Genomic DNA, 13,223 nt, shown 5'->3' on the forward strand with positions numbered 1-13,223 from the left:
AAACGTCAAATTAATATGCAAATTCTTAAGTTTGTCTAAAAATGTTAAAAGTTGTTTGTCATAGTCCTTATTGCGGACTTTGTGTGGAAAAGGTGGTTTGGGTACAAAAGTTTTTGTACTAGAGTCAATTGGTGCATCTTTTTGATTTAATGTATCTTCTTTGGGCTTCGGTAAATCAGTTCCAGGTAAAGTCGAATTTTCGGGCATTTCCGGGCCTAAGTAATTTTTCCCTGAACGAAGAGTGATAGCCTTAACATGCTCTTTCGGATTTTCTTCCGTATGGCTTGGAAGACTTCCCTCTTTGCGGGATGGAATTGATTTAGCGAGTTGTCCAATTTGAATCTCCAAATTGTGGATGCTAGATGATTGGTTTTTAATAAGCTGATCGAATTTATTCTCGATCCGTTTAAAACCATCGTCGTGATTACTTATTTTTCCGCTCATAGCATCAATAAATTTATCGATTTTAGAAGATAAAGTGCTAATCGTATCTCTTGATTGATTTTGATAATTAGTGGTACGATTTTGATTAGCATTAGTATTATTATTATTATCTCTCCAATTAAAGTTAGGATGATTTCTCCATCCAGGATTATATGTATTGGAATAAAGGTCATTATATTGGTTTTGCCCTTGGACAAAATTTACCTGTTCAATTTCGCTCATACCTTCGTAGTCCACATCCGTTTGGATTGGCTTACCATTAGAATCATACGGTGCCATAAACCTATCAATTTCGTGCGATAAGGCAGAAAATTGGGCTTGCAGCATCGCTACTGGATCAAGATTCACTATACCTTTAACTGATGAAGTAGTTGAGGATGATGGTTTCGCTAATGGTACGTGTCCACGTTCCGCGGGCCACATACTGCTGTTGATTGCCATTTCCTCCAAAAGTTCTCTTGCTTGGGCAGATGTTTTCTTCATGAATAACCCTCCAGACATAGCGTCCAATGAACCTCTAGTTGTAGGATTTAGTCCATTATAAAATGTTTGCATTAAAAGTTCGGCGGGCAATTGGTGGTGTGGGCATAAACGTTGAAGTTCTTTAAAACGTTCCCAAGCCTCATAAAGAGTTTCATTATCATTTTGAGAAAAAGATGTTAACTCTTTAATGATTCTTGCGGTTTTTGCTAAAGGAAATTTTTTTGATAAAAATGCTTGGGCTAATTGCTCCCAAGTCTCAATTGATGCGGCTGGCATAGAAGTTAACCATTCTTTGGCTCGATCCTTCAAAGTAAAAGGAAAAAGGCGAAGATTGATTGCTTCTGCAGTCACATTTGGTATTTTAAAAGTGTCACAAATTTCTAAGAAATTTGTCAAATGGGTATTAGGATTTTCGTTAGGTAACCCGTAAAATGTTACGTTATTTTGCAACATATTAAGCAACGCAGACTTAATTTCAAATTGATTTGCATTAATTTGGGGTCTAACTATACTGTTTGTTACACCGGCCACTCCTGACCTAGCGTAATCCATAAGTGTGGCCATAACTTCTGACTCGGTAATTCTAGTTTTTATTGGGGTTTTGTTTTTCTTTTTCTTTTCTTTCTTGTTCTTTTTAAGAGTTCTTTCAATTTCTGGGTCAATAGGATCTGGTGACGTGCCTGAACTTCGAGAACTGCGTATGAACTTGAAATTTCGCACGAACCGAAACTACCTACAAAACAGAATTTGAAAAATAAATATGTTAGTAATTGAAAATAAATAAAATATAAAAGTTTGAATAAGTATGAATAAACCTAGATTCGTAATAAAACACGAAAAATTTAAAATTTTGTCAAAAAATTTGGCATTCCCCGTCAACGGCGCCAAAAACTTGTTGAGCGATTTCCGCAAGTGCACGGTATATGCTTGTAGTAATAAAAAATATCGATCCCACAGGGAACGTTTTTTAAACAAAACTTATTTATAATCGGTTAAATTTACTTTAAGGTTTATAATATGGAAAAATCGTTTAATCGGTTTTGGTTTTGAAATTGCTAGAATGAGAATTAGATTAGATTATGAAAATGTTAGAAAATACTCTGATTTAAGAATGAATTTGCAAGATAGGAACGTTTAGTACTTTTTAGAAAAGTAAACAAATGTATTTATTTGCATTAAGCAAAGAAAACAACTTTAAACTTTGTACGAATTATAAAGATGAAATAAATGACGGAACCTCTAATTAATTGGCTTTGAACATGACAAAACCCTTTCGGGATAGTTGCCCTTAATCAAATTAAAACTCTTTCGAGATAATAATTTGCCTAAGTGTTCAACAAAGTTTCCTTGTAAAAATTTTGGATTAAATACGTTTTATTGAAAACACCAGCAGTCACTTTAGTGGATTGGTTACCATAAGTGCTGCATAAAAATCTATCGAATAGAATAGACTTTATTAGATGAAATATAAATTGATACAAGTTTACAGAGAACATGGAGCATGGAAACATTCGACGACTTGCAAGTGAACGGGTTGTCAATCCTTTCCTTGGGTTTCGTTAGAGTTTGTCAGGCTCAGGGGCGGATCCTCTACTCAATCTTCTCGTTGAATCTTCATAATAGAGACTGGGTCGGTCTACTACCAAAATGAAAACTAAACTGGAACAATGTCTAAACGCTACTAAACTTGTTATTATTGAATAAACAATGTGTGTACAGCATATTGCTTTTGAACAGAATCGAAGTCTAACTTCTGAATCACTTGATTCAGAATTTCTGCATAAATTCTATACTAATCTCTTTCTTCTACATATCTTCAACTCTCCATCAAATCTTTATTTATAGATGTTGAAGAGTCTTGATTGAAGTGTCGTGTCCGTTGTGAAGGATCGTGTCTATTGCGAAAGGACGTCTTTATCCACCCGAACGATCGCGTTTCGTCGAAAACGAAAGTGTGCAACTATGCCCCTAAAAACTCCTGCTCGTACCGAGAATATTAAATTCTCTACCGAGAATGGGGGAGCATCCATTGGTCTTCAAACGAAGGAAGGAAAAGCTGGGGAACGTGTGTCGCGACTGTGAATTTGGGGGCCGCGGTCGCGGCACGGAACGTTTTTCAGTTCTTCTGCTTTCGTTCGCGTCCTCGATTTGGCGTTATTAATTTCTGTCGTCTTCGACTCCTTTTGTAGGGTTTTTCTTCTGTTTTCGAGCTCTTTTCGTTCCTATTTGGATTTTACCAAATATTTATGTACCTTACAAGAAAGAAACATATTCGAGAGTAAAAGCTTCCTAAACAGTTATAAATAGCATAAGTTCGTAGCAATATTGATGTAATTATTGATGATATTTTAGGTATATTTTGGGCTTAACATCTTCTTCTAACAACTCTCTATCATAACCAAGTTCACCTTGAATGAGACTATTTCTTCCTTCCTCAATTAGGCATGCATCTGGGAATGGTAATGAAGGGTAATCTCTTAAGCTTTTCCCATTTCTATTCAGATTTTTCTCTATCTCAGAAAGTGTGAAGTTTTTTAACTGCTCATCATCCATTTGCAAATCTAGAAAAAAAAACATGATACAGAAAATAAAAGTGTTATTTATCGGATCATGGTTTTCATTTCTATTATCATATATTTGATTCATTTTGATTTTCTAAATAAACAATGCAATGTTGATATCAATCCTACTATGTTTTTATGTGGAATTTTTGAATTTAAATATAAGTAAAGATAAATTAAAGCAATGCATTATAAATGTATTACCTTGGTTATTAAGGAGCCTTCGTTGGCGATATAGGATGTCATCGGAAAGTAAATGCCATGTTTGATTCCAAACTGATTCCGGACTTGTAATGCAATTTGAGAACAATAGAGAAGTAAACAATAAACGAATAAAATGGCATGTTCCCCAAAAGGATGCTTCTTGAATTGCATATACGTACTCTTTGTCATCATCCAGTAAACCCAATGCAAAGCAAGCCTCTTTGAAAGTAGGGTATAAGATATTATTCACAGTTCTTATGTCATCATATTTGGTTGGGCCTTTCACAATATTCAACAATATTCTGAGATAATACAACTCACCTGCTCCTGGATGAACGTAAAATATTCTTCCAACACTTAGCCCACGCTTTCTAGGACACCATTTCTTGATCTTCTTTTTTATACTGGATGTAGGGTCAATTACTTCCACTTCTTTCCACACAAACTTATTTGGAAATTCAACATAAGTTAACTCTCGCGCTTCTGTATATTCTTCATTTTCTCTCATCCATTGCAAAAACATGGTTCCAGCGTCATTACCTCTTCTAACAACATCCTCAGTTGGCTCATCGTCATTAAACACAATACTTTGTTCATTTGGAAGATGGAAACTGAGTCGTTCTACAGCCGGTTCACGGTAGTTAATGTGAAATGCAAATATTCTCCATGCTGCCTCACAAGGAGAAATGTATCTACAATCATAATACATTTTAACTTCATCATCGATGCCATCACCAGCATTTCCCTTTTGTTGGTAAAAAGCAGTAGTTATTCGATCATTCCCCTTGTTTATGTACTTGAACAAATATTTGATTGCTCTATGTTGATTTCACCATTCCACATTAATATGCGCATCATATTTCAATAACAACTGCTGATTGTATGGCACAATATATCTATTGTTGAGAAGAATTTTGTTTTTCAATATTGTTCTTCCATTATCTCTTCTCATGTACAACGGATATCCATTTTCATCAACACTTGTCTCCTTATTAAATTTCTTTGGAAAGCGCTTGGAACATTTTCCATCTTTCATGCATGGTGATTTGTTATTTGAAACACCACAAGGGCCATGTAGCATGAACTTTTTAACCAACTCATGTAATTGAGGATTCTCACCCGGTTCTGGAATTTCTGCTGAAATGATATTGTCAATATCTTTTCCCTACGGATGCTTATCTTCTGGATGCAAGAACAACAACATATGTGCATGTGGCAGGCCACGTTTTTGGAATTCAATTGTATACATAACTGGAAAATTTGTCATGTACAAACATGTGTAAGAATACTCATTATTGAAATGTTCTAAATTATAATATTATAAAAAATAAGGACTTACGGGCTTTTATCCTTCCAAATACTTTATCATTTTTCAAGTCATGAACCAACTTATCCAACTTCATCTTGAAAACTCTTGTTATTATATCTGGTCTATCTTTTGCTTTTAAGCCCACTTTGAGTTGCATGTGAAAGTGATGAAAATATCATGATATCCAGTCCAGCGACATATTGCCATCGCATCTTGATAATTTTGCATCATGTACCTAAGGTTAATATCAAACACTTATATTAGTTAAGATTTTGTTAGATAATGTTATATGTAATATTTGAAATTTAACAACTAAATGAAAAACATTAACTAAATTTTGAATTTTTTTATAATTTAAGAGTACACGCACCTTGCACCACCAACGTATGATGATGGTAGAATGATTCTTTTCCCACTTGAGGATGGGTTGGTTTCGCCTTTCAATATTGCATCTGATAGCCCTTTATATAAATCTGCTCTCAATTTTTTTTGATTGTTCCTAATGTAGCTCAACCTTTCGGCCTCTATCATTGTGTAAGAATCAACCAAAAATTGCTGAAACAACTTCCGTGAATTCAAAATAGATGATCGTTCATCGTTTCTTTGTTGTATTCGATAACAGAAAAACTCCCGCATACTAATTGTTTCCCTTTTTCCATTCTTATTATTGTTAAACAAAAAATCTTTTCGAAATCCATCCTGGCCTAATGGAAAAGGCAATGGATACTGCATAGGCAGATAAGATGGATGTAACTCATTAATACGCTTCAACATACCATTCTTAGTCTCGATTATAATGTCTCTGCATATTTCTAAAGTATCAACATCTCCCACTATTAAACCCGGAACTTCCGAAGCACTTGGCATGTTGTACCTTCGCCCATCTGTTTTCCTACCTCCAATCAATCTTAATTTTACCTCTGGATATTCATCACCAGACAATCTATCCCTGGCTACTCTAAATGACTGTGCTAAAACATTGTACTCGTCCAACATAACTTTTAGGTCCTTAATGATGGATTCATCAAAACGTTTCTTCGAATTTCGAGAACTAGATTGATATATTGAAAAAGGTAACAATTAGATAAAAAAAATTAATTCTGCTACAGTAATGATAAAACATATAATAACGTACCAAAAAGATCCCGCTCTATTAGAAATCTCATTCTCTGTATCATGTATGTAAAGTTGTGCAAACTTTGGTTGTGATCCATGTTGTGGTAGCAAATTACCAATCAAGTGGCAATTTTGACCATTAAGTCTGAAGACATATGGTCCATTTCCATTGTTCAGTGAAGAATCAATCTTACCACCCATTGATGTAAAGGAGAACATCATATTATATGCTCTGATATTTTCTATGAATGATTTACTTCGACTGTCACTCCCATACAAAAGATTATGTAATGTATCTGGGAGATCCCTCATTAACGGTAATTTTACTTTCCCAGCCCCACAACATAATGTAAATATAGGTACACTGGAATTTCGCTGCTTACGAATTCGCTCTTCATACCAAAATAATGCACCACAAAAAGAGCATATATATTCGGGAACTCCAAAATCCAATATATCTGCATTTTGCATAATTTGTAGTTTATTAAAAAAAATTATAAGTATATTACTTATTGTATTTAAAGATTGTATATTGATCAACAGAATAAAAACATTCAAATACAATATTAAAACGATGCATATAAATTTTGTGATTAATTTCAACACAAATAGAAAATAATATATTTATGGATAATAAATGTAATACCATTAGTAATATGCACATCATCCGACGTGGTGGTGTTTGGCTTACGCTTTTCACGAACTGGTGAGTTTTCAAATGAATTAATGTTTCCTACATATGAATTTATGAATTATTATGAAATTGACTAATATTTGAATAAATAATTACTTCGTAACATAAAATTAATGAAATACCATTAGTAATGTCTTGTAGATAAATCCTTCTATCTTCATTCGCATGAAAATTCTTTATACTCGTAGATGAAACACCTTCAACTCAAAAAAAAAATGTTTATTAATTCACAAATAATTATAATTGCTTTCAAACAATAAATCACATATCTATAAAACATAATGCATCATTTTAACCCTCATATGAAACAAAATCTATGATACAAAATAAGTTTAAGATTTTGACACAATGATTTTAATTAACTTGCAAGTTATTTGGTTGGATATTTAAATGTAAAAATATCCATATATTCAAAATCTATTAATTACCTGATCGAAACTCCTTTATATTGGAATTTAAGTTCATGGAACGCTTCTCTTGCAATTTATTCTTCCTTTTCATCCTTGCCTCATGGCTTTGCAAATGAGAATTTTCTTGTGATAGGAAAAACAGATGATTTGGTGTCTGCTTAGCACACAAGAAAAGTCAAATAAGCTTTACATTTGCATATATAAATTTATTATAAATGTCTGATTTATAATTTATAATGTGCATAAATTATATTTACTTGTCTAGTTGATGAGCCGACATTGGAGAGATCTGCAACTATAAATAAATATATTGAAGATTGTTAATCTAAAAAAGCAATTAACAAAATTGACTTAATAATAACAAAACAATCATAGACTTAATTCAATATATTTAAATTATTAAAATTACGAGTTTGTGACGTATTACTTTTTAAAATTTTATTATGTGAGCGTTTCTCAATCAACTTGTTTTTCCTCTTCAATCTAGCAAGACGAGTTTGTTCCAATATTGCGAGAGATTGGTCATTTGGAAACATTCTGCAAAAAAAAAAAAAAATCTCATTCATGTTAATTACTGCTATTTTTAAATTTCTAAAAAAAAAAAAAGTTAGAAGCTAAAAGGCTTATTTGTTAATTTTCATATGTTGTTGTAAATATCCATGATTTTAGCTATTTATTAATCGATAGGCTTATTTATTAATTTTCCTATGTTATCGTATAATTTCAACATATTCAAATATTGGGGGCATATGGTTTAGGCCATTAATGTCCCAATTTCTATAAAAAAAAATGGTTTAGGCCATTAAATAATGAAGATAAACTTATTTGTCTGCTAAATAAAAACATAGCAAGATAGTAGGTGAAGGTTTTGAACCTTTTGGATGGGCTTCATGTAAATGTTGAGAATAAAGTTTGGGCTAGTTTGGATTATTTATCTGGTCCAATAACAGCTTGGGCTAGTTTGGATTATTTATCTAGATTATTTATGGATTATTTAAAAGTTAAGGATTATTTAAAAAAAAAAGGTTAAGAATCAGAAAAGTGAGGAAAGAGTATATCTGGATAAAATGAGAAAATTGTCCAATGAGAATTTAGGATAAAAAGTTTTCCCACATATAGGAGAAACCAATCTTAGTTTGTGTACAATAAATAAAGTTCCACATCAACGGAAATACATTGTCTTAATACTTTAAGGAATAATGAAGCAAGCGTTGGTAACTTTGCTAGCGCGTGTAAGTTTTATTTTTTAAAACCGTGGTCAGACTGGTTTTCAGACAGATTCTGGTTCTGTCCGGTATGTTGAATATATAACAAACCAGTTCAATTCGGATCGAAAACCTGATCGGTTTTTGGTTGAAACGGTTGAACCGGCCAGTCCGATCCGAATTTGATAACATTGATATATATATATATAAAATAAGTATATGTAAAATTAATTTCAATTAAACATTAAATTATTTATAAAATAAGTATATAAAATTACATATATATATATGTAAAATTATTTTCTTTTTTGGTAAATATGTAAAATTATTTTCAATTAAACATTAAAAGTGGAAAACCAGAGACTTTTCATATTTTTTATATTTCACAATTACTATTTTCATTATTTAATATTATTATTATTATTATTTATATTAATGGTTAATAATATTATGTTAGTTCATATTAACTTTATAAGGAAAAGTATTATTAAGGAAAATAATTTTATAAGTAACATGCTTAAAGAACAGAAAAGGCAGCTATATTATTTTATAAGTATCTATGCAAACAGAAAATATAGAAAAAAATAGAGTGGTCAACAGCTGGAAATAACAATTTATCCCTCAATTCATCACCACCTCTCTTTTTATTTTCTTTATTTTTTTAGGCATAAAAACATCTTCAATTAATTTGCTTATAATTTTTTCAAAATAAAAAAACTATTAAATTCATTCAATCAATAAATATATTGAATAAACACTCTCAAAATCAAATAACGTATCACAGTTTCCAAAAAGGTACAAATATTTTTTATATTTGAATATTCAGTTTCTTGAAAGTACTTTAATTAAATAATTGAAAATCCTCTAAATAAAATCATATAAATTTTTTGAGTTAATTGAAATTTTTTGTGGCTTAAAAAATATAAAACACGTTGTGTCATGTTTGAGTGTTTAGATTATTCAATTACACACTTACAAAGGAAAGAAAATATTAAATTAAATAAAAATGAAATAATATACCTGTGAGACTGATTTCTGCTACCACTACATGCAAAGACTTGAAGAGCGCTCGTGACCAGCAAATCAAATGCAAATTTATAGATACAAAGATTAATATAAAAATCAAAATAAAGTTGGATATAAGCATATAATCATATAAAAAAAATTAGAATAATAAAAAAGATTATCAATTTTTTTCTTACCTCACATCAAGAAGCTTCCACAAAATAAATGAAATGAATTAGAGGGTTCACATCTATCACCTCATATAATATATTCACCATACTAACTATTTCATTAAAAATAAAAAAAAAATGCTTCTGCCAATACCAAACAAAAAAGAAGTACAAAACTATTTTAAATATTATAACTTGATACTCATTCAAGTATTTATATATTCATAGGAATACAATTTATACGATGCTTTTGTGTGTTGAAAGTGGGGGTCCCACTTCTAACCCACTATTCAAAACACTATTCCACTAAAGCACTAACTCTTTATGTAATCCACTATTTAAAATACTATTCCATTAAAACACTAACACTTTATGTAACCTACTATTCAAAACACTATTCCACTAAAACACTAACTTTTTGTATCACATTTTTCAACCCAAACGAATCTGAAACAATTGAGCAATATCCCACTAATACACTAACAATAGATGTATCAAACAATTAATATTCAAAATAAATACCCATAAAAATTATTATTCAAATTCCATAAATCAAACAATTAATATTCAAAATAAACCAAAATTTGCCAACTAAAAAAATAAAACCATCTAAAATAAATGTTCTTTGAATAAAAAAATTTTTAAAAAAAATTGTCAATAAATAATATTTCAATCATCCTTTTCGATCTTAATTCTCTTTGATATCTTTGTTGTTGACAATTCATCTTCGGCGCTACTGCTTTCATCCGAACTTTGAACAATCATCACTCATTTAGACTTTGAATTTCTAGGTGTTATTGAACTTTCTAATTCCTGATTATCACCTACACCATCTATTGATTCCTGATGACACAAAAACCATGTTTTGTTAAAAAAAAACATTATATAATTTGGCAATTTTACAAATAATAATAGAATCAATAATAAAATCTTACCTGATTTTCATCTCCTTTTTTAGTAAATTGTGCAATCAACGTGGCATCATCAGATATCTTAGAAATAGAATAAGGTGCTGACTCATGGTCCAAATTAAAAGGAGTAATTCGGATCTTGAAAACATATTTCTTCTCCACCAATTGATTTAGCAAACTTGGATATTTTTCTTCAGATAGATTCTACAATTTTTTTAGAGATCGTAAATATATATTGATCCAATTTAAATTTAATCTATAGTAAAATTTATTTTATTTTAAAAGGCTAACCTCATCTTGACTTCCTTTGAGGTCAGAGGCAGTTATTCCCAATAAATCAAAAGCATCACAGTCAAATAGCACAAATGACACATTTGAAGTTTCATCCACAACGCGACATTGGATTTTATATCTAAGAGATTTCAAAATTTTAATTAACAGATACATTTAAATAAAATTTAAACAAATAACTATACATAATAAATATTTATAAAAAAATTTTAAGGTCATTAAAATTACCTCACAATAGCACATGCATTAGTATCATTACATTTCAGGCAAACATATTTGGTGTCCTCAAGTTGAACCTTTTTCTTGCAAATTCTACATGAATCGTAGTACCAATCGTTCTTTGTTTCAATGCATGCAATGGTTCCAACAACCACATAATCACCTACCTAAAAACGTGAAACATGAGTCTAAATTATTTATGTACGGGTTGAGATGTATAAAGATAATTTACCTCGTTGGAATCTTGAATTTCCTGTAAAGATGAAATTTTAGTGCTTGGGTTGAAATCACCAAGGGTATTTGTCAGATTGCTAGAAGATAAGTGGCTCAAACGCAACGATTCTTGTTCATCCAAATTGAACCTATATATTTTATTTATTCAATAATAGTTTGAAATATATGTTCATAAAAAAGCGAAATAAAGAATAAAACAATGAGTTCCAAATTACATCTCTTTGTAAGACATGGTCTCAAAAAAGTCATCATCATCAATGATTCTCGAAGAATTTATCGAATTAGATAGTGTTGCATAACCTTTTTAATGTAGTTGAACAATTAAAGTTTATTTAACCACAAGTTAAAATAATACAATAATCGAAAGAATATAATAATAACTTTACCTCGCCATTCTCCAATTTTTGCATATTGAAGAATGATTACTTTTAGATAATTACTCGATGCAAAGTATGATTGAATGTCTACAGCATAGTCATCCCAAAAAGTGCACTTAATTTCATTTTGGCTAGATAAAATTACAAAAATAATAATAGATTAGTATTAAGCAAAAAAAAAAATTGCAATTCACTCATTATGAGAAAATGTCCAAGTTTAATTAATTCGTATTTCAAAAAATGATAAATGATAAAAAAAAATTTGTATTATTTCTTACTGATGGTCCATCAAAATTGCATGCAGTCTTTGTGTTTCTTTTCCATTTTTGGAATAACTAACCATTTCACTAATAGACAGTACCACTGCTATTATATCTGACAACCAATAAAAGATATAAGAAAATTAAATATAATTAATAATAATAATAATGATAATAATAATATTGTTTGAAATTCACAAACTTACCAATCAAAAAATTAAGATCCACTATTTTTGAGAGAACGTCATTTATTGATGTAAAATCAAAAAAAGACTTTTTAATTTGTGGACAATCTATTTCTTGTACACATGTTTTATACATGAACCTTAACTTGTATTTATGCGTTGACGCCCTATATTTTCCTCCATTCTCAATCACCTGGAAACTCTCAAAGGCATATATGTCTTTCCTTCTTCTAAAACATCCACAAATTTTTTGAGACAATTTTGATACAATTGAGCTTCAATAGTTGAATCCTATTTTTCATGAAAATAAATTTATTTAAGCATAACCACAAAATAAACAGGTTAAAATTATGATTATGTTAAGAGTTTGAAAAAATTACCTGTTCATCTAAAAATACCATGCCTAATCCCTCATTTTTCTGTTGTGAGATGTTCCATAGTCTTATGATTCGAGCTTTGAACCTCCATTTTTCTTTAGTCGCATTAATGTCAGAGACGAAATCGTATTTTGGAGCCATTACTTTTTTTGAGCTTCAAAGTACAGATGTTTGGAATGAATATAAAAAAAAACGTAATAAAATGATGAACCCATAAATAGTATATATAGATTTATATTTCAAGAGTTATTTTAAAATTAAAATTGGTAAATTTTATACGAATGATTTTTTAGATAGATTGATGTTTATCTTATTTTTAATTTAAATTTATTATCTATCTACATTCACGGTTATGGTGAGATTATTGGATTAAACTTATTGGATAGACTATATAGTTAGTTCCTACGTTTTTATTAATTCACAAGTTTAATCCATATTAATCACATGTTTGAAGATTGATGTTTATCTTTTTTTTTTTAATTTAAATTTATTATCTATCTAGATTGACAGTTATGGCTTTTTTTTAGGTAAAAAATATCATTAGGCCCCTGATATTTTATTTTTTAGTTCATTAAGTCATTGATTTTTAATTTGGATACATTACACCCCTGATCATTTATTTTTGGTTTCATTAAGCCACTGATGACCAAATTAGTAAGTTTTGAACATCTAATTCGGTTAAAAATACGTTTTTAACTTCACCTGTATTTGAAATCATTAAAAAAAAATATTTTTTACAGTTTGAATTAACGTTTTTACAGTTTTTCT

General features: G+C 30.1%; 1 non-coding gene across 1 annotated transcript; it reads left to right on the top strand.

Moving 5' to 3' along the window:
- The first annotated feature begins 1,015 nt into the window (after positions 1-1,015).
- Positions 1,016-1,122, top strand: LOC136221016 (small nucleolar RNA R71). The gene has a single exon (XR_010684809.1). It is a non-coding gene; the product is annotated as a small nucleolar RNA R71 (small nucleolar RNA).
- Positions 1,123-13,223: the final 12,101 nt, after the last annotated feature.

Source organism: Euphorbia lathyris, chromosome 2 (assembly GCF_963576675.1).
Source record: "Euphorbia lathyris chromosome 2, ddEupLath1.1, whole genome shotgun sequence".
In the NCBI taxonomy this organism is placed as follows: Eukaryota; Viridiplantae; Streptophyta; class Magnoliopsida; order Malpighiales; family Euphorbiaceae; genus Euphorbia; species Euphorbia lathyris.